This window comes from Varroa jacobsoni, unplaced genomic scaffold (genome assembly GCF_002532875.2).
Source record: "Varroa jacobsoni isolate VJ856 unplaced genomic scaffold, vjacob_1.0 scaffold_398, whole genome shotgun sequence".
Taxonomy (NCBI): domain Eukaryota; kingdom Metazoa; phylum Arthropoda; class Arachnida; order Mesostigmata; family Varroidae; genus Varroa; species Varroa jacobsoni.
Window position 1 is genome coordinate 90,574 of NW_019213300.1, and position 23,055 is coordinate 113,628.

Here is a 23,055-nt window from a genome sequence, read left to right on the forward strand (position 1 = left end):
ATCTGTGTATGTATGTTATTTGTGTATGTTTGTGGGCGTTTTTGTTAGATATACAAGTGGCGTTGTTGGGATGCAAAGCTACGAAATTGCTTAGACCGCGCTCTTACACTACTAGGACCGGTTACGGGTGAATAGCCCGGCGCACAGCTGTGGCTCGCTGGGTGACTAGATGGATGCACGAAGGGAATACTCAACTCTATCATCACGAGTCCTCTGCTCTTTCGCTCTGATAGCCTCTGTACTAGTGCGTGAGTATCCCTGTTCATTCTGCCACGACCATCGTCATCGTCGTAGTAGGATTATAATAATCAGCGACATCTTGAACAATAGCAACAATAAAGGTAATGGCGTAGGCACAACGAATTACATGTAACAGTATTTCATTCAATATATAGGAATTTGTAAACTGTTGCGGGAGTTTACAAAGCTCTGAGAATGTTCAACAATAACATCAGCTTCGAGAAACAAGAAAACACGGACTAGCTTGTCCTAACTCGTACCCCCTTAACATGCTGGATGGCCGGCACTCGCTCGCACTATTTTCGCGACGAGTGCCTATGGGACGCACGAAGGACGAAAACGCACGGCCAATGTCACAATCAGATGAGATAGTATTACTCAAGAGGGATGGCTCAATTAACTACCTTGATAATAGTCAACGTTAACATAACCCGCTTAATAAAGCCGCCGCGGTGATGGCCAGTCCACTAAAGATCAACTCGTATAACAGTTGCACCAGGCCGCCAATCAGGCCCGTTTGATTATCCATCGCTTCAACGACCTCACAGGATTTCGCTTGTCGATATTTACTCTACAACGAAGATTTGGCGGCTATAATAACAGCGGCAGAGGAATAATAATACAACAAAGCAACGAAAACCAGACAGAAGCGATACTGACCCTATGCCAAGCCCTATGGCAAAACTTCAGTATTGCCATCATTGACAAATAGATGTGTCGAGACGAACTGGCATTACATTTCTGTATAAATTTGGTAGATGAAGTGCGTTCAGGGCTGCCAGCAGATACTTGCAGAGCTCTACGTATGTGTCATCAGCTCTCGTTAATAGAGTTTACATGGTGAAGCCGCAAAAGAGTTAACGACCTCAGTAGTAGAGGTAGCAGTATAAATACTCTAGCTGATAGTCGCGGCAGGATCCTTGAAAGCTGAGCTGATATTGCCGTAACTCTTTGTTACCTGTTAACTCAGTTTGGAGTAATTAAGAAGACAAACAATAACTGATCTTCTATATAAACCAGGCAGATTCGAACATGTTACCATAACAATCATACCTATTCGAAATTACCGTAACATAAGAGATTTAGGAGATCGCCATCGTTGAATTTCCTCCACAAGTGATTCAGCGATTAGTAACGTTGTAAAATTGTCGCTCGTTGACGTTTCCAATGCCATTACTCTGATGGCATTGCTGCCATTACTCTGAAGCTGTGTAAAAATCGAGTCAAGACCTCTGAGCGGCCTGAAGGGCAACGTCTGTAGAACAGCTTAAGGTTCAGAAGCCACCTATTCGAGTACGTCGCTCACCCCAGACGAACCCCACTTACGGAACCGTAGCAGCTTTCTACTAAGGTCTATTTTCATCTATACGTTTATCTGTCTACCCTCTGTTAATGTGGCTATCACTACTGCATCTTGAAAATTGACCAAGAGCCACTACTGCACTCAAAATGAAATTCACGTGCTTGGCACAACAGTAAGAGCAACGGGAACGCAGAGCCGTCCCCACATTCACGCTGCATATGTGCGCCTGGGTAAGAATTCTTGATGATACGACCGGACGAACGTGTTGAGCGGTCTATTTGTATTGCTTACGATCTTTGGATATAGCGCCATTTCATAATCTATAGGTAGTATCTTCATCGAAGGTGACGATGGTGCAACAGTTTTCAATGAGACGATCCGAAACCATCTCGCAAACGTTTCAAGTAGCCACATCAAACCGATTTACATTGGAGCACCCGTTGGAGCACTGATAGCAAGAGGGTTAAAAGCAGCGGCGGCACCTCGGGATCTCCTCGCCTAGCTAACCTCAGCCCAACCTTAAAACTTGGCCAGCACTATCGAGAAGATGGGATAGGTGTTTCCTCCTTTTTTTTTTTTTGTTATTTTTTTTTTAGCAATCGGTACACGCATCTACACACTGATTAGCTATAGTCGTAAAGCAAAAAATCCGAACCGATTCAAACGAACAGACCAGACCAAATCAACCGAAAAAAACCTCTCAATTCCGGCTAAGCAGACGCTCGTAGCTAACGCAGACGGGTAGCCTCAGTGGTTGGATGAGAATCAACCACGCTTTGATGATGATTGCAATATCAATACAGACTCTATACAGCTAACTGTATGAGAGCTGTTGCCGTCGTTTTAAAAACTCCCGTTACTCTCACTCGCCCATTTTTCGGATTCCCGACGGTTCTGAACCCTACTAGTACAGAACACCCGTTGGTAGCCACCGCCTTCCTGCCGTAGCTCTCCTTGTCGATCAAAGGCGAAGCCATAGAGCGACGAGCACCGCACCTATGCAATGTAACGCGGCCCATAGGTAAGTTACGCTGGTAGAGAGAAGAAGAAATAGCTCGAAGCTGAGAGAGACACCGGCGAATTGCGAGTGCTTAGGTCGCACCTTGCTTTCCCGCTTCGTTGTAGCCTGTGAGTGCAGAATCTCAACCCGTCAATTGAACCCTGCCTGCGACACCTCAACGAAAAGCAAGACCAATAGTTGAAGTTGCGACAGGGCGCTACGTTAAGACGAGTCGTTGCTCGGAGTCTACTTGGATATGCGGCTACGAAGCTGCGAGGTTGAGCATCTTCGAGCTCTGCTTACAAAAAGCATCCTCGTCCAGCTTGTTCGTGAGCTTACATCACTCGGCCTAAACTATCTTTGGGCGATACACATGTAGAAAAGCAGTGCGCGCTCACACAGTTCCCTCTAATCTACCAACCCTTAGGTAGCAAATCAAATTCAGGTTCTTTGATGTCATTTGCTTGGTTCAAGACGAAGCCATCAATAGGCAAAAAAAAACAAAGATGGTCGTTTTTCCCTTGCCGTTTGCTGCTTGGCATTCAGCTTGTAGTGGCAAGAGACCTGGCTAGGTGCCTAAACCGATCGAGGTTATACCTCTATACAATAGATACTACATGTGTTGCTATGTAGAAATGGGCCTGAAGGCAGAAAAAAGAAAACGCGTCATAACCAGTTTGTTGTTGTCGTTGTCGAGGAATGTCGCAGATAGTTATCAGTATACGTGCGTCTAATTGGGATCCTGCGCGCATGATTCTTGCCAGCCATATGTGCGGGATCGTGTTCATTTAAGAGCTCGTTGGATCAAGGGCCAGCTGATCATGAATGGATCGATCGTACTTGCAGTTGTTAGTAGTCGTAGTGGTAGTAATAATATTTCATTCAGCCTGAACACGATCTTCCGCCTAACTGTTCTCTATCCGTGCGAACCAGCACGTTCTATCGCAGTCGTCGTCTTTTTCTTTCCCTTTGCAAAAGTATTCTTTCAATCCAGCGCAGCCGGTGGCACAACTTAAAGCCAGCCCAAGTTAGTTGCTCGTTTCAGTCGACGTGTGAAAGTTCGTTGTTTAAATACAACTCTTTCCCATCGTGACTTCTTTGCGGATCGATTTTCCCATGGCTATTGATTTCTTCATTAGCAAGAGAGCTGCGCGCCGCCAATTCTTATCAGAATATATGTAACAGTCAACACCCTAACCCTTTAATGAGAAACCGTTTAAAGCCAGCTTTTTTTACAATAGCCAGACTTCATTACTTGCAGTTTTATATATATATATATATAAGGAGAAAGGAAGGAAGGCCAGGTATCTCAGCAATATAGGCAAAAGTCCGTTACAGCATTACCCACATAAGTACAGTATAACCATGTACGGCATGGTTCTATACTAGTTGGTACATCCTTCTGGCTCGAAGTAGCGTTCTATAGATGACAATTGCTACAGACATGAAGTGTCGTTTGGACAACGAGTTTCACCCTGTTTAATCTCTCTCATTGTCAATCCTGTACCTCACCGACCTAGTGAGCAATACGAACTGGAGATATGGTCCTGTTGGGTCATCTTCCACAACCGAATTTGGTCCCATTCCGTCCAGGTGAAGGTTGTTTTATCTTTCGATATTCACAGTCGCGAAAGGAGGTCATCGGCAACTCCTAGATCGTCGGCGCTGTCATGTCGTTCAAACGGCAACGGGAAGATGTACCTGTCGGTGGAATAAGCGGCTGAGATCTTCGTGCTATGTTCGACGTGAACGAGATAAATGTTGACGCCGTGGCCGAATAAGTTACGTTTGTGCCCCGTCCCTTCCCTCTGTTTTATCGCAGCTCCTCCTGCGTTGGGCAGAAAATATACTTTCATACTCTTCTAGGCCCCTCCGCCTCATTCTAACCGCGCGGAGACTCACTCATTCGCTTATGGGCATTATGCCTCTCCAACAGTGCCGCATGCTGCCTCTTCTTTATTTTCCCCATCCAGAAAGGCATACACATACATGCATAACGTATTACAGTCGAAAGAAGCGGTCTCATGTGCTGGTGCGTCGGTTTTTTAGTCGGGAGGGCAGAATCGAGGGCCAACGACAAGGAGCACTTATACGCCACAGCAAGAGCGAACTCCCGCTCCGAAACGATTCGAATGGCGAGCAACGATTGTTCAAAGCAGGTATTGTTCTGGCGGTAGGCCGGTTCTTATTGGCGTCCTGTTAAACCGACTGCCATCACGATGCATTCCGCTCTTCGGTAGATCTACTTCTTCGAAATGCTAAAGCCTACACCGGCGTGCTAGCTGTAGCTGCAGCCATGGCGACGGCGATGAGAAAAGCTAGCGTCCGAGATTTATGACTTTCAACAGTCAAATACAAACAACGGAAAAACCAGTGAAAGATAGAACTGGCATAAGAAGAAAACCCGAACCGCGAACGATGAAAAATGCAGTCTGAATCAGCATGAGGAACGGCAGTTTAGCGGCGAAACGCCATCTCGTATCATTGACCACTAAGGCCATAGAGCCCTGGAGGTGGAAGGGGAGTCAATAACACTGAAGCCAAGCAAGCTAAAGCAATAGGCAACGCGAAAAAGACGAACCGGCGTCGCTGTACTCGTGGTAATCGTATTTTTAAAAAACACAAAAAATGAAAGGAAAAGCGAAGTCTGAGCACGATACTGTACGATATGTGGTCTTGTCAAAACCCAGAGTTTTTCTATGCTGAACATGAGATTTCTACACCTGGACGTACGAAGTGCCACCACACAAAAAGACTCAGCTTCACTTCAAGACTCAGCCAGAATCGAAAAAGAGAGATTTCCTTTTTATAACAGGAACACCCAATAGAAAGCGGATATACCTGCCATTACACTATATATATATATTCTTTGTTTTTTTGCCATATTTCGGAACGCTTATGTTTAGGATATTTCCGAGTATCTTAACAAGTCGCCAAAAACGTCAAAAGATATATAATTCAAAATCGACGAAGATCAACTTTAGCATGGAAGTTCGCCATATCTGTCAATTTATATGATTAGCTATAATTCTAACGTTAAGGTGACAACACTCTGATCCCGTTCTTCATCTTCGTTATGATAAATTTTTAGATAATATTCTAGCGAGACTGGCACAACATACGCGACCCTTGCAAAAGACCTTCCGTAACCGGAATCATCAACTAGATCTATTAGTAAATAATTGAACCTACGAAATAACACGGTCGATACTGGCTTATCGCGTCTATATCCGATCAAAGGCGTCGTTCTAGGGAAGAAAATATCAAAGTAGTGCATCTGTGAGCTTCTCCAGGTGGAGCTCCCTTTTTCTGGACGGGTCGAACTAATGGGGAAAAGATCGGAAATTTCAACACAAGCCGTTGTTGGCCACAATGCATCATTCCAATCCAGTGGAATATATATACGGTATGATTTCGATCAGGTTATTGTCAGCTAAACTTAGCTCTCAATCCAGTTACTTTGAACTTTCAGATTAAATAAAAATGCGAAATTATATAAAATAATGATGAGTGAACTGATGTCAATTACGGCTCTGTCGCACAATAGGTCGTAAATAATACCAAAATGTCGCTCGTAACCCCAGTGAACTGTTTGATGACTCAATATTTCGGTTTAGGACCTGTCTGCAAGGACCAGCTCACACGAAATGCCTTTAATTTCGTATATATGTTCCAATGTCTTATCATATATCACTACCAGCTGCCATTAGCAACTCTATCCAAGTAAATCTACGTAGATTATCAACAATTTACCTGGCTAGCCTTACACACAGAGGTGTAAACAAGGCCTGGGAATTGAAACAGGTTGATTGATCGAAGTTTGTTGTTTATGATCGACAAGGATGATATATTCTGAGATCGTTATAGGCGATTGGATCAGTCTAGAGGCTCGCAATGCTTGTGTCACGGTGTTCGATACGAGCCATTTTGGGATCTCTAGGGCTTAGTTAGTACTTACGGCAAAAATTCAAATACGGTCCATTCGAATTCGCTCTATATAGACCAGGTTACTGTCCCGCTTAATGTTAGCGTTGATTATTTTAGCTCAGATAGCTCGATAAGCGCTGCATTTTTGTTTGACTATATAATTTTGTTGTACTTTTCTCGTTTGTCATAGCATTTTGTTATGAACGAAACAGTGAAGCAGACTGCCGAGATTACTTTCGTTTGATTACGTGCGACATTTATTCGTCAGTCGATTGGATGTCAGATCTACAATCTAACGATAGGTCAATATGTTACCTCTTCAAACGAACAGCTCGAATCGAACCGCTCGTCTTCACGAGCTGCCTCATACTGACCTTGACATCAGCCACTTCCCTGACTAGGAACAAATACAAAGGTAGGCAAGAAAACGACGCTGGGTGGCGCTCGAGTCACTAACCCAACCCAACTCAACCAACGGGAGATCGCCTGCCCTTTCCCAACGGTAGAATCCCTCGCCTAACCACCGCTCAACCAGTCGCTAAACAGATGTTAACCACGGTGTGAGTACGGCGCCGGCGGTTGTGAGCATACTACTTCCGCATTGTCGATCTTCGTGACGTCACAGGGGAACACCCCAGTCAGCTCCGCTCGTCTCTAACCAGCGTCGACTACGAGGGACAGAGAAAGCACATGTTTATGGTAGTAGCCGGGTCTCATTGATCAACTATAGGCTACTACTGCTACGATCAGGTGGTAGGACTACAGTGCAGGAGACAGGACGCGCGCCACTTGTACAAATTAGCTCCTCCGGGGAGAGGTTTGTGCTCTGCGACGATGATGGAACGAAAAAAAAAACAGGGGGCCGTGTCCCGAGTCGTTGCACCTGTTGCTGCTGTTGATTGAGTCGAGAATAAGTTTAGTGGGAAAGGCGCACAGGAAAAATGGACAATTGGGTGGATTTTTGTTCTAAATACCTTGAAAAACCCAAAGATTACTATAGTGCAAAAGAAAGACGAGGGCATCTAGCTACTGCTCGGATACGGGTGATATTTTCGGCGTTTACGCGAGCTGTGATCACTGATACGGAGCACACTCTGAATCAAAGTATATAAAATAACAATAGATAAATGCAATGACGCCGGAGATTCTATAGAACAAGGGTGACAATTGTACGCGTGTTAGATGGCATTCGTTAGAGGGAGCGAATGTCGTACGGTATAATGTGTCGCAACGAAAAATTGTTTTTTAGGAATTATGGTTACAGATGATTATTTGTTTAATTGAACGAGCAGAGACACCTGAACGCGTCGTTTTTTACCGTAGTCTGTTTCTAAACCTAATTTTAGGCGTAACCTTGCCATCAGACGCTGAACGGGTGTTCGAACCTTTTGAGCGAAATTCTGCATCATCAATTAAATGGCTACTAGGTTATGTGTTGTCATAGGATGATCCTTAGGTCGACCGTCAATAATTCGAGGATAGAGTTCATGTTTATCTGTTTTATGTTTCAACTGCGTCAGAATAAGTGAATCCTGATTTCATCTAGATCCGGAATTGGGAATATGATAGCTTATCAAAGTTGGCACTTCTGTGATAATAGTGAAACAAACTTCTCGTTATACGACGATCCGCATGAGTAGCGTACGTCGATAACCGTTAAATTCAAAGAAACCTTCCCTTAGAAATATAGTTGATTTATTTCTTTCTTCTTTGAACTGTTCCGTTACTCCACGTATCACACGTTGACTACTCAGCAAAACGTACTCTATTAGGCACATTGTCACTCACTGACCCCGTAGGCAGTATCCACGTTACCAATGTCTCATCACTTCGTTAAACTTACGCTTATCCACTTTATTCAACTTTGCATTGTATCCTTTTACATCTGTGCAGAGCGAACTTGTATCTTTGCTGCCTATCACACAACATAAATCTTACGTATATCCTGTCTTTTCCGCCATGGTGTCAGCTATTGGCAGACAATTCGTATCCGTTGAATTTCGGTGCGAATGGTTAACACTAGTGGTAATACGGCAACGTTGTCGGTCGCACTCGTGGCCAGTCTGATCAATCGCTATGCAGCGACTGACAAGCTTCCGTCCCTTGCGCCCGTCCTGGACGAGCTCCAAGACATTCTGAGCCGACGTTTGAGTGAGCCCTGTTGCAGGTGCTCACTCAAACGTCGGCAACGTCGAATGACCTGGCTGGACACGATGACGATGACGCCATAGATCGGCACTAACCAGCAATAACGACCGTGTGTACGGCTGGTATGACACGAGTCGACGGCAGCAAATCACAACCCTTCGTGAGTGAGTATGCTATGCGTTAGTCAATTGGGAGAGAGGAAAAAAAGGTGGTGATGGACTTCGTCGAGTCTCTGCTGTTATTACGACTACTGGCTAACCAACTGCCGATGAGCGGCAGTAGCAGCCAATACGACGTCGAAAGACCGCCCCCTCGACTAGCCCGTTGCCCTCACCAGCTAATATTAGCGTGCGTCCGTCGCCACCGTCGCAAACACCCTCTAGCTAGTACATTGTAGTTCTAGTCGGCTAGTCGCTGCTGTTGTCTGGCTAGTCCAAGCCTACTAGTATAGTCAAGTGTAGTCTGGTGGGCAGCAGCGGCCGCGGCTGACTACACGGCCATGATGGACCGATGCCAGCGCCTTTTTCTCTCTTAATCGTTGAGCGCGTAACCCGTTCCCGCCCCTCAGCGCCACTGCTGCGCGCTATGTTAACCATTACAGTTAACATGTCTGCCGTTGAAACGATGATGGTTATCGCCACTTCCTTCTCTTCCTTTTCGGCGGCCGCCGTTGGGGTGACGGCTGCTGCCGACTTCGAGAGGAGCGTTGCCTATTTTGCATTGTCATCGCGCGACGCTAAGATCAATGCGTAACAGAAGAGCAACAAGCGAAGTACGAAAACAAGAGAAGGACAGCGCCAAGGACGAGGCAGCAGGCCTAGTTGTTTCCACAGCTCTGCATTATTACAGGCCTGTGCCCACTAAGGCCCTCGTTGTTGTCATTCCTGTTGTCGATAATGTCGCGTCGTTTGGCTTTGGCGATGGTAGCGGTGGCGGCGGCGGCGGCGGCGGCACCTATGCGTTTTCAGCCTCATCATCGTTCCCGCATCCAGCCCCAAGTAGCGACGCTGCCGCCGCTGTGGCTGCTGCTGCCGCCTGAACATGAATGGTCGACGAGACTAAAGGGTTTCGACGGATGTTGCTTGCTGATTGGCCGAGTCGGCGGCCCCGCCGCTGCTGGGGACAGGAGCTAGTTCTAGTTGATAGTTAGCCCTCACCGCTAGCCGATGCACGGGCGACAGCGGCAGCGGGAGCAGCGCCATACTCGATATGTACTTGTGGGCCTGTGTGCGAGCTTCGGTACTTAGGTGTGTGTGTGTGTATCGTTTGCTTTTTCTTTTTATGATTTAGCCGTTTCGAGTAAGGGTTAGTGGGTGGTGGTGGGGATGGTCTTGCGCAGCCGCTCTAATGAGTCGTCTGTGTTCGATGTACACACATCTGCCGCTAGTAAATAGTGCGATAGACACAACTTTGCATCTAGCAGTTAGGTGGCTGGTTAGCGCCTGCCTTCCTGTCTATGTGGTTATTGGTCGGATGAAAGTGCGTGGTCGCATGCTTCGGTCTGTCCGGATTGTCGAGGAGGCGCATTGCCGCCGCTGCGAGCCGCCAACCAGTCAGCTCTACCTGACAACTATTTGTGGTAGCGGTAGTAAGTATTACAAATAGTCTCGCTCCTGGTCAGTCGTCAGTAAGTTTGAAAAACCAGCAGAGGGCGGGCGTTCGCCAGGCAGAGATGGAGGGAGATTGGTTAACAGGATTTGCTTCGGACCAATGGATCCCCTTGCAGATGGTGGCGACTGCTGCTGCTGCTGTCGCTGGCTGCCATAGTAACTAGCCGGCCATTGGGAGGGCACCAGTGATTGGTAAGCGTGTCCACTAGACACATATATGCGATGTGCAAGACATGATAGTTTAGCGGCGCCAGCAGCAGCCATAGGCGGGGTTGCCATGGCAGAGGGGTATCAATTTACGCAGCATTGCAGATGCCATGGCAGTTCGTGGCACACATACAGGGATGATCAGATGAACTTATAAACAGATAGAGCATAGCCATCTGATGATAACAATCATGGATGGATGGATGGATGCGAGCGACGGGCGAGTAAACTGTTGAATCCAGCAGCAGGGGAAGAGTGTTCGAAAACGCCGGCTGCCTGCATCGAGGCTGGGAAAGGACAGACTGATCGACCAAAAAGAAGCTGCGCTGGCAATCGTTTCTGCACCGTTGCAAAGGGGCGGTCTCCGGAGGCAACTAACCAGCCCATCTAGTAAAGGGGAGATGGAAGGGGACTGGTTAGCGATGGCGGATGCTCCTTTGGCAGTTAATTGGCCGACTGGTGAGCTGTTTCCAGTACAACCCTTGACTAGCGTCATTATACCTGACCAACCAGCCGCGACGAAAAAAACGAGTTTAGTGAGTGAGATGACGCCGCATAAAGCATCGGGCTACCGTTACTGCAAGTCGAGATGGGCGGGCAATCAGTTCAGGGGATAGGAATGACTGATATCGACAGTGAACAACTTGGATTTAGCTGAAGGTAATCGGGGAATACTAATATAAAGCAGCTGCTGGCCTCGATGGAAAGAAGGTTCGCTTGCACACGATCACAGGGCAGACAAACGCGTGAAGTGCTAAAGCCGTGTTATAAGAGACCGCCCCTTCGAAAGTGGTGGTATCTTTGCGACGCCAGCGTACGTCGACGACCTGAGCGAGTCGTTGATTGCAGGCGGCATAACTTAACCGAGAGGATTGGAGAAGAATGTAGCAGATGGCTGTAGAAAGAAGCGTGTCGCGTCGACATCGGAAAGAAGACCGGCGTGCATCAGCTATGAAGACGCTCTTGCCCTTAACGTTCCGGGGAGGGAAGACGCTAGCAGTCTAGAAACCAGACTAGAACTAGTCTACCAGTATTATTCTTATATATAAACTGGGCTAGACCAATGGCGGTGGTGCAAGCGTCTGTAATAATTATGAATGGTTAACGGTGGTCGATGGGCGGAGGATGTCGCGTTGGACGCATTACCTTCGCACTACCCTCGCTACTTCTACTACTACTACTGCTGCTACTAGTTCAACCCTTCAATAGCTAACTACAGATAAATGGTAAAGCAAAGTAATGTATGCCTCCTGGGGACAAGCTGCGCGTACATTGCTGTGCATTCTGCCGCTGAAATTCTATAGCTTGACGGCATAAAATAGCGGAGCTGCGCAGATCCGGGTGCTGTTTATCCAGACGCAATTATCAATGAACGGTGTTAACGCAGTGCTCCGAATCTCTAGATCGATTTATCAATATGACGTTGGATTAGAATACAGGATTCATGTAGGCGAAATACTGAGACTCATCATAGAGAAAACAAACGACGACCACGCGCTACGAAAAAGGAAGTAAGATAAACGTACCTAAAAGCTTATTATGAAATTATGCAGCGAGCATCGGTAAACGTTTCAACGCTACTCACTAAATCTTCATTATATATGCGTGTTGTGTCGTTCATGAAACAGATGTCGACTGCATCAGAGATCTAGTCTGTCCGATCTGCGCGTTTCTGTCGCTGTCTAATTATAACCCGTCTGATTATCTATATCGGACTGTAATGCACATAAATTTGCACGCACATGTGCCAATTGTAGGCTTCCATTGCAACGATGATCTGGTAGACAAACAGATGGATGTATATTTAAGTGAAATAATTACTTCGTACAAGCTGCAGCAGGACGAGGTACCGCTGTTGCTGTTGTTGTTGCATTGCGTTTTTTTATTGCGCTCACAAATCTTAAGCAGTGGCTGGAGTTGTGAATGGACCAACTTGCTTCCGTGGTCCCATTCAGCACTTTCTTAATGGTAGAAGATGTTGTGACGGCCGCCGCTATCCGTGTCCTAGTTTCTGTATTGACCTCATATTAGTGTATGTGGATGATGACAAGCTATTTATTACTGAGCAGGGGTGCAACAACGCAGCTCGTATCGACGTTATTTTATCGCACAAATTACCGTTTGCTGAAATTCGAGTGTTTTTTAGGTAGCGTTGGTTTATTGTTCCATTCTGTTCTGAGACCGTCGAGCACTAACGAAGCTCATCTATGCACGCGTTAACATCCATCATTCGTCGTGCGCCAACGAGTTCGACATGACGGAAATAGCAGAGATTAGCCCGAAGTGAACAAGGCAAGGTTTATGGAAGTGACTGCTCTTCGTCGTGTGAGGGTTGGACCATCTTCTACTGCCGGCCGCCGCGGAATATCACATACACATCAGCATTTAGAAGGAATCTGATGTCACTCATACCCGAATCAAGCACGTGTGTACAAACGCCGCGGCCTACTCCTGCCAACTAGTAAGGAATCGTTTGAAGAGTGGAATAGTATGTTAGTAAAATTTACTCTACAATAAGTGGCACAGAAGGTGTTGTGGCATATGACCGCTAGAGGTTAGCGGAGGCATAGACATGTCCAATCTACCCGGAGATAATCAAAGAAATGCCAGCTTGTTCATTGGGATAAAATCGCATTGGCGGCCATGACAAAGGTACAAGGTGCATATTTGTCCCTTTCGAGGATGTAGATGCTGCCCGCACTAGAGGTTGCCATTAGCATTCGTTGCTGTCGTGACGGGCGGCGTACGACTAACCGCTTTGCTGAGAGGGAAATCGGTGCGAGAAGACGTGTTTGCTCACGCCGGCCAAGTCCGTTTGCTGTCGGCCTGTTTGTTCCACTCTCGCTCGCTCGGTCACCGCTATGGAAAAGTGAGCCGACGGTACGCGGGTTCATCGACCGAACTGCATTTTGCGAACTGTTTCTGCCAATAGTTATAATGCTATCGCCATTATTGTTGCCGCTGTTGTCGCAGGCAAGGTGGTGCGATGTCTGCAATTACCGTTTGTCGTGGGTCGGCCAATAAGCAAGGGTAGGCCAACTGTACGTGAAGCCTTTGTCGCCTGCGGCTTCCCCGACAATTGTCGACCTTATGCGCGTCACTACAAGGTTATTAGTGCTAACTAAGAAAATGCCTAGACATAGAAATTCACGTTTAATTCCTACCATGAATGTTACGAAGTGCTGGGACGAGATTTGGTCGCATCAGGAAAGCTGAATTACCTCAAAAAGAAAATCATAGAACGGCACAAATAGACAAGCGCTATCTGTTTGCTGTAAGGCACTGTGCTAGAAACAAATCAAGCAAGAGTCCGTTTGAGACTTCGGGCAGTAATTATTAAGTCTTTGTTATCTTCTACAGTTTCTAGAAGTACGTACATCCAACACGTATACAAAGTAATTCTGTCGAAGGTCATTATGTGATTGTTTTGCTTGGCTTCCCATTGATGTCACCACGTAATACGTACATGTGAGTATCTGGTCGTTGAAACTATGGACACGACGAAAAGTAAATCGTGAATATAACTCTGGCCCAAAAGCAGAATTTCCGTGCTTTCAGTATGGTCTCCGAAATATATGCATGCACCTGTGCGTGAACGTATCCCCGAATAAACTGACATTAACAAGAGCAAAAGCCGACGCTGTGTATAGTTTTCTCCAGTCTCTTAGACTGGTCATCCTTTTAGAACAATAGAAGTGCAGGACAAGCAGTCAGACTAAGTCAGAAAAAAGAATATCAAAATATCTGGCTGCCTCTGATCACTTAATATGGGCAAAGTCCCAGATAGAATAATAGTCCTTTATCTTTCTTCCATGACCGTTTGTTTTCTATTTAACCTCACTCGGCCGCCTACTCTTCAGGAATTACGCGAAGTATGATTCTTAAGTCATGATAAAAAGGCGCACCCAAACTACCTCTAAACACGCTGTTCTTCTAAGCATTCCCTTTGTCCTAAAACGAGACAACAACAATCATTTATAGTCTAGGCGTGTCGTGAATACATAGGCTAACATTAGCATCAGGACATATTAACAATGAATAAAACAGACAGGTCTCAAGAAGTTCTACGACGGCTATTTTTATGTCAATAACAGCGTAACCTTTGCCTAGTAGTAGCCTCCTGATCTACTGAGTGAGACGAACAGAAATCACAATACGGCGAAACATATAAACCCAGATATCTGCAGTCGTCATATCGAACTAACGTCAATGCCATGTCTACACGTGGAGATGGTCAGCAGATAAGAAAACAGCGGGGCAAAAATGATTGTCGTAATGCTCGTCGCTTTCGATTGGTCGCTCACAACAGTGGACAAAAGAACTCCAGTTGACTCTCTACCGCTAAAACGCCGACTTCGTAGGGTTGCTCATGACGATGTTGTTTGATTGGCAACTCGTTCGTTCTGTAATCTCTATCGCTAGTGCGAACGGCAGTCCTCGCTCTGGTTGACTGTAGCAGGACGTTGTATATGGGTTGATTTAAATGACGCCGATCCCGTTCTGCTCCGGCCATTACTTATGGCTCTATCGGCCGTCGCTTGCTGTAGCTGGCCTGGAGTCAAAGATAGAGCCCACTGTCTGTAAAATCACGCCGGACTGAGTCAGACTCAAGTCTTGATTGTATGTGGTCGCGAACATCGTCGGAAGGTCGATCAGAGGGAGAAACCAGAGAGATTAACGTTGGAAGCGCGTCAACAGGCTGCCGGCCTGCTGGTCGCCGTTCGGAAACAATAAGTTTGTACAAATAAACCGCTAGCTATTTGATTCGACTATCGAATAGCTATAGGCATAGTTGTCGCACATCGGCCCATGCCGAACGATATAACATACATTTTGTTCCGGGATAGTATAGACAGAGCAGTGGCGACGCACGCAACCGCTTCTGGCAGTTGCGTCCTATCAGCGCGTCTGTCTGTCTGTCTGTCTGTCTGCATTGTTCAATGCCTCCAAACCACGTGTGCCAATTCAGCAATAACGGCTCGATCGTGGCGCTGCCGTTGGTCGTGGTGATGATGGCGGCAAAACTCGATTTGAAAGTCGCGGTAAACGTTCATGACGGCTTAAACTTATCATCCATTCGATCCCGTCTATGTTTGTGTCCTGATCATTTCCGACAATGTTTTGCTGCGTCGCCCGCCGTGGTGGCATCGTGTTCACCAGCTTCATCCTTTTGGACGGACATCAACGTGCGACGGAGGTTAAGGAACACTGGTTATTTTGTCGTAGAGCAGAATTAAGCTCATGGAGAAAGCTGGCGACTGGTGGCCTATTTGTGAAACGACAACGACTCATCAAGATGTCGATTTGAATGATCACAGCGCTGCTATCGGGTACTGGATAGAGGAAAACCATTTGAGCTTTTGTCACTAACAAACAGTTAACATAAATAACTATTATATATGCTATATATGTGTCGTTGTATTGACTGTACTAAGACGTATCAACTGAAGTCGATTGAGTCGGAGACTGTAAGGTTGTCTCTGTGATCATGTGCTTTCGATTCGTCTTCCCTTGTACCTTGAACAGTTTATGTTGCAACAGCTCACAGAAAAAGAAGATATTTAACTCCTTGATTAGTCTAAATCCGAAGTATCTGCCTAATGATGATTATACTTATTTTAGCTTTTGTCTTCTACGTCTATGTAAAGTATTTTCTAAGTGGTAACGCTTGAAAATAACCGATAGTATAAATCTACTATTTATAGGATTCTTGTATCTATTCGAAACGTTTGATCGTACCGCCTAATGCAAGCGATATGCAGCATATAGAGCAGATGAACTGTGTTACTTCATGCCCCCGTCGAAAAGCATAAGGGCCCAACCTTTATCAGCAGATTCTGTGCAAACACTTTCTAGAAAATGCACCTTATTTGCTACTGTATGCATCTACGTATGTATACAGTTTAGGTTTTAGTAAGTTTAGGAAGGTACGTAGTTTATGGAGGATCGCCTATGTTTGTCTTCGCGTGTGTGTGGTGCTAACCGAACGTAAAAAACGTCAGTAATCGTGGCATAGTAACTGATTCGCGCCTGACCCTGTGCTACCAGAGACCATGGTCTGCGGCTTGAATTCTGTGGCACTTTGTTCTTCTGAATCAATTTGCTAACAGCGACAACAATGAACACTAGCGACATGAACGGAAAGCTAGAGCCACTGAAAATTGACGCAGCAAATTATCGGTGTCCTCGACGGTCACAGTGAGTGCATGGTGATGGCAGCCGTAGGATCGCTTCCGTTATCATCATCATCATCATCATCATCATCACTTTTGTCTCCATGGCCGTGACGTTTACACGAGGAGGGGCCGACCAGCTAATCTCACCAGCCACCCAGCACAGCCACATGGATCGACTGACAATAGACATCGCTTGAGGTACGCTGCTGCTGATGTTACTGCAATTCGTGGGCCCCCATCGGTGTCACCATCGATATTACTACGACAGGTAACAACGCGTATTCCGCGCGGAATTACGCGGAACCACACGGCGACCGAGCGAGCCGAGAGTGACAATAGTCACTATAGCCAGCCAGCCAGCCAGCCAGCCACCCAACGGCGACAATGATGGTCACGCAGCCTCCGCTGCTGTTGCCGCCCGCGCCTAGGAAAGACCTTGGAACTGAACTCTCTTGACCTCAATGGCAGCGGCGGTGCCACTGCCGGCTGCCGTAACTGACAACAACAACAGCTCGGCGATCGCCGGCCAGTGATCCAGCCGTGACATCGCACGTGGCAGCCACTACGAAATAGACCAATAAAAAGCGGCACATTGCCAGTCGAATGAAGACGAGGAACAGGCGGTATATGCTGTGAATACAATGAAATCACTTGAGGAACACTATACAGGAGAGTTCATTAGTGCAGCTTACTAAAGCTTGTTTGACTGTCTGATTTTGATTTACTGGTTGAAAGACAATAGTGGCGCCTCTGCTTGCATAACGACTACAAAAGGGCTAGGTCAGGATCTCATTCGCCTCTTCTAGGGCAAAGCAATGATCAGACAATCTAAAACCACCATTACTACTACAGAGACTAGTAATGGCAGGGGGAAAGGTCCTTCGGGAAATGTCGATTTGCACTTGTTGATTCACCGAGTTACTACCTAGCGTTAGTTGTCCTAGGACGTACACATGTACACGAATTATTATGAACTACATGATGAAGGTGGCAACTGTGCCTATTAGGGCTACTGTTCCGGTTACTGCCGCGCCTCAGTCTCAATAATGTAGCATCCGAGCGAAAGCCAAGGTCGACTGTCAGTGTCGTCAATATATGAGGAACACAATGATAGTCGTTACTGGTGGCAGGATTCAGCGGCCGTGGATCTGTGCCTTTACCTTAACTGAAATGATGGACCATAACGTGTAAAGCAACAACAACGATGCCGTGGAGGCAACGCCGGAATCAGCCAACAGTGCTCCATATTAACGCTGGCAGGCTTCGACCTGATATTGTACTATTCAAAATCGGCGTGGTCTATTTTTGTCTAGGTTACATTCGTTAAGCCTGGATAGGGCCAAAACTGATTTGAGTTCGAGGCTGGGTCAAGTGGAGAGTCAACTGCGGTATAAACTATAAATAAGTTATTTTTAGGACCGGTAGAAAACTTGCCCGAAACGATAGATGACCAATCGTCAATACCTGTCCAAATGCATAGCTGCAATAGAATTTGAATAGCATGGCTCATTACAACGGACCTTTTCAGGCCGAATAATGCCAGCACGAAAGGTCATAGTCAAATCGAGTGTATATATATTAGTTATTGTTTATTGTAAGCAATGATAATAGGGCCGTAAATAAGAGCTAAAGGTGAACGCTTTGAAAGCAGTCAGTTAGTTTGAACTAGATACTGGGGTAGATGAGGTTGATATATTGTGTCACAACTCCAGCCTGATACACTACAGATTGATGCTGCCCACTAGGTTAAAAAGGCTTAAAAGTGTTGTCAGAGGCGTCAGGTCACACAATGTCAAATAAATTATTGTGAGATGAATTAAAATTAAATAATTCGCTTGTAAAAAAGGACGGCGCGCGTCATCATCTTGTGATTGACCTGCGCGCAGGCCTGATTTGTCGTCGTTATGAATTTTATATAACCCAAAATGATGTTACAGTTTGCCATTTTGTGTTTCGGCGATCGGCCTCAGCACATCTTCGCAGAGGTGAGCGACTCTCAGCTGCGCAAGAAAGCCAAAGGTCTGTAAGAACATTTAAGGTGAATCTGTCGAAGTCGGTGGTTACAATGAGCGAGCTAATAACATACGTAACCTGACGATGGCTGTAAACATTATGTAGGTAACTGAATTTTAGACTGTAACCCTTTTTTAGGTTTTAGGTTTTAACCTTAAATACGTGTGTTCACTTTAGTTTGAATAAGTCGTCCAATTATCCCCATGTATCGAATAGAACGAACGGTGATAGGTTCACTTAGATGGAAAGTTGCGAAGGTTCACTCCTCAGATTTTCAAAGATAGAAGTTATAGTCATGTAACTAAGTTAAATGATGGACGTTCCTCCAGAAGTTAAATTCGCTGAATAACATGGGCCTATTAAAGTAACGATCTCTAAAGATGAATTTTATATAATTACCTAACATTTATTAATATGTGTAAATTCGTCCTATTTTCGTCACGTGTCTGTTTGTGCCTGACGACGTCCACCGTCACGTTGTCTTCAGGTCCCGTGCTTTCGGTCCAGTTTAACCGTGACCATTCTTCAATAACTGTTTGTTTGTAATTGGCAATACCTATTAATTATATCTCATTAATTGCTATTCAGCATTTTCCAGATACGGGCATTCCTGTAAAGAGCTTGAATAGAGACATTATAACTATTACTGCTGCTATCAAATTTCTAGGATTATTTCGGGAGCAACGATATATCCTTTCGCCCTGTTCCCCACTGCATTTTTTTTTCTCTCTGCCGGGGCGAACGTTCAACGCTGTTTTTATCAATAGAGATGGCGGGGTTGATGTCGATAGCAGAGATTGGCCTGCTCTCTGAAGCCTTTACAGCTCTAGTCTGGCTTAAAGCTATCTTTAATAGGCACAGAATTTCAATTTAGCGTGCGGTTATCAGATCGTATCACCTCATCGACTATGACCATACGTATAAAGTGGAAGTTTGACAGGTGTCTTACTTTCATATGATCAAACACGACACACAATCAACATCGAGAAAGATAAACTTACGATCAGCTAATAGCAATACCGCAGCAGCGTCAGACTGATGGGTAATAAATTTCAAATTTCAAGATATCACCGTTGAAATCGTTGGTGGTTCTGGTAGTATTCTATATTCTGTAATTTTTTTTTTCATTAATTTTGTCTCCTTACTGAAGCATTAAACACCGACGAACACTGAACAGCCTTGCAAACATCTGGACGTAAGTAAATACTCAATGTGATGGTAGTGAAGATTAAAGGACGTTAGCAACATCGACAAGTACTAATGAAGCATATATTGTATAAAACACAATCCAGGCGCTGTTACCAAGATGAAAAATATACGAGTTACAATCAACTACTAAAGCTTGTAATATCTCTCTCTTTTCGTTCGCCCGTGTCCTTGGTATAAACCGAAGCGTCGATTTTTGCTTTACGATTGATGGCCGTTCGACATCGCTGCCACCATGGCCGCACTGCCACCAAATCACTAGCGTAAGGTGCTTAGGACGACACAATTAGCTGGTTTTTCATACTGAACATAAACGATTCGCTCTTTCTGTCCTCTAGCGAAAAATCCCTCTTTTGTGGTAATGGCTTTCACTGTGGGGTGTACGTGACAGAACGTGATGCGAGTGAAATCTTTGAAACGTCAAGCCCCTCAGTGTTTCCTGATCACTGCGGCCTTTTGTGTGCAGATAATTACACGCTTGTATGCCTTTATGAGGTGGCAATTGTCCGTCCGCTTGTCGATCTGTTCGTCCGTGTGGCGATCAGTGTCTCTATGTGTCTGTCACGCCGTACCCTGTGTTATGCGACATGGCTGCTGTCACCGTTCAATAAAGATGGGACTTTTTACTATGGGGGACCATCGGCTACGCTACCACGCTATGTCGATGCAGTACGTTGCCTGTTGCTGCTACTGTTCTTCTTGATATACGCAAGGGGCGTAAGGGAGAACGATGAAAACGCCGAAGACCGCAGATATTAACGCCGAGCGCAAGCTGATCCAGCGATGTCGGCCTGTGAGTTCCGGCTGGCTTCAATTCAGTTTCAACACGTAAGTCACGGCCTGTGTGCGTGCGTGCGTGTGTATTATCAGCTACTGATTCATGTAGTGATAATGGGCAGCAAAGGACCCTTCGACACTCTTCGAAGGTCTCGTGGCTAGCGCCACCGATGGTTAGCGTCTGGAAGTACTCTGATCAACGGACTGGTAGTCGGCTAGATAGATAAATGCATAGACGGATGGGCCCAATGTATTTACTGCTGCTGCTTCTGTTGTAGTTTTTGTTGTTGCCGTATGGATGGTTTCTCTACGTTACAACGAGCTGAAGGTAAAATTGGCGAAGAAGGAGAGCAGTAACAACGACATAGATACTGAACAAGGTAGGGTGGATGAAGTGAAAAGATAGCATGTGGCGGAAAAAGCTAGAAAGTAAATAGCTGAGTAAGCAAGTATCAAGCAAACGGGCGAATGCTAATGGCGGAAAGCGACACGAATCGTCGAACGAGACCTGCGTTCGTCTCATCGCTAGACCACAACATCCCACACGAGATGTATAGGAGTATGATAGCAGCGACTATGCGTCCAAAACCCATTGCATAGGCAGCAAGCGGCCGGAAAGCTTGTCACACCGTTCCTGGCTCGTTCCGTTGAATCGTCAAAGTACGGCAATTACGTCGCGCAGTGTGGCGGCAACAGCAGCGTCAGCAGAACCTTTCGCCACGAAGAGGACGTCATGGTAACGGTGACGGTGGCAACGAATGCTCTGTTACCAGCCATCGCCAGCCGTTCTGCGGAAGAAGAAAATCCTATTGAAAAGCGGCAGTGAGGAACAGCACGAGAGATAGGGCATTGCAGTTGCCTTTACTGAAATCTATGCCGCTTTATGATCGATAGTGTAATTCGATGGATAGACAGAATTCAGTATTTACTACCCAAATATAACAATATGGTGGAACCAAATTGTCGATGACTGATTTGGCCAAATCTTAACATTGTTGCTAATTGCGTTTTAAGGAAACCGCCGTCGGCTTTTAATACTGATTCTAACTAAGCGTGTATGTTATGTCTGCAATCATGTTGCTCAACATTGCTATCATTATGACCTAGATGTTTTTCAATGGTCTTTGGAGCGTTACTGCCTTTTTTTTGTTAGATTCCTGTTAATGATTCCATCTAATGGTCAATTTAATGATTTAAGTAGGGTAATTCATGCCGGAACAACTACCTCAGCGGGCGTTAGTGCTAGTCCCAAGTGAGGCAAGACTTCCATCTACTGTTATTCATGCCCTATTCAAGCTACCGTACCAGTGTTATTGCTAAGCAACAAACAAATTTTCAACAATGTATTCATAACAATGACGCTCAGCGCAACCATAGTGTTTGATTTGAGCAGCAACATGTGCCTGGTCCTGTAGACAATATTGAAATAAACATATTTACAAATTATTACCACTAATATTAACGTATTACCCATAAAAGTCTTCGTGTGTCTTCAGTGATGATTAGAGTTAATTGTATGTAATCGTAATTAATGAAATCTTTCAGCTTGTCTGTTGTGACCTAGACCTGTTCCATATTAGTTGACAACGCTATTCATTTGTACGACTTATATCCGAGCAGGCGCCTTGTGATACGCGCGTATATCACGGCGCATATTCACGCCATAGCCTCGTGGTTCTACACGAAAATAGTTCTAAAACCGCATCACTGCAATAATTATAAGGCTATGCCAGAATCAGGACATAGGCATGTTTTTAGGTCCTATCAGATATCACCGCCGTTGTCATATTGGCCATGTTCGTTGTCTACCATTTGGCATATCAACATTTACGGTATCAGAGTCGCTACTTAGACGATTTGTTTTATGCGACTTTATATTCAACTGTGTCTGTCGGTAACCGTCGCACTTCTAGGCCATGGGACGATCCTCACTTTTCAAAAAGTTCTGCCCGCGTTAGAAATATGGCTTGATTACAATGGGATCATAAGAGCCAGACGTTGGAAAGCACGCCCGCCACTGGCGTATGTGGCAGTTGTACAGAGCAAGAACGACGCTAGTCGGACAGATGTAGCAATTGTTCGAGAGTGTCGCATACGTATAAGAGTGTGTCACAAACTCTTACTTGCTGATAGTAATACTAATACTAACAATAAGGAAGCCGAATGACGGTCTTGGCGGTGCTAGTTGCCCTGTCGCGGGCTTTTCCATTAGGACATGGTATCGACTAGAAGAACGGTGTGTATTACCTAGCCAACTACATAAATCTTGAATGGCTCAGTTTCTTGATTTGCCTATAGCATCCGATTGCTAATAGGTATCGGTATGACTATGATTCTAAGTAGTAATATTATAGTGTTCCGTTAGGGCATTAAGGCTGACAACAATAAAATGATAAACGTCACTCTCCTTGAGTTGCATCACTAACACTTGGTATCTTCATATTCTTT

The 23,055-nt window shown here is 45.5% G+C and overlaps 1 protein-coding gene and 1 long non-coding RNA gene across 6 annotated transcripts in view; one reads left to right on the plus strand and one right to left on the minus strand.

The window, feature by feature from the left end:
* The window catches only part of LOC147753544 (uncharacterized), a 112,373-nt gene that overhangs the window by 66,053 nt on the left and 23,265 nt on the right, over window positions 1-23,055 (plus strand). The gene's annotated exons all lie outside the window — the stretch shown is intronic.
* The window catches only part of LOC111260089 (uncharacterized), a 72,534-nt gene that overhangs the window by 23,985 nt on the left and 25,494 nt on the right, over window positions 1-23,055 (minus strand). The window contains exon 1 of one of the 3 annotated variants that reach the window (XR_002680071.2): window positions 7,856-8,964. The exons of the other annotated variants lie outside the window; for them this stretch is intronic. This is a non-coding gene — a long non-coding RNA (uncharacterized LOC111260089). Of the gene's footprint in view, window positions 1-7,855; window positions 8,965-23,055 lie in introns of those variants that run through there. 3 annotated transcript variants of the gene reach the window in all.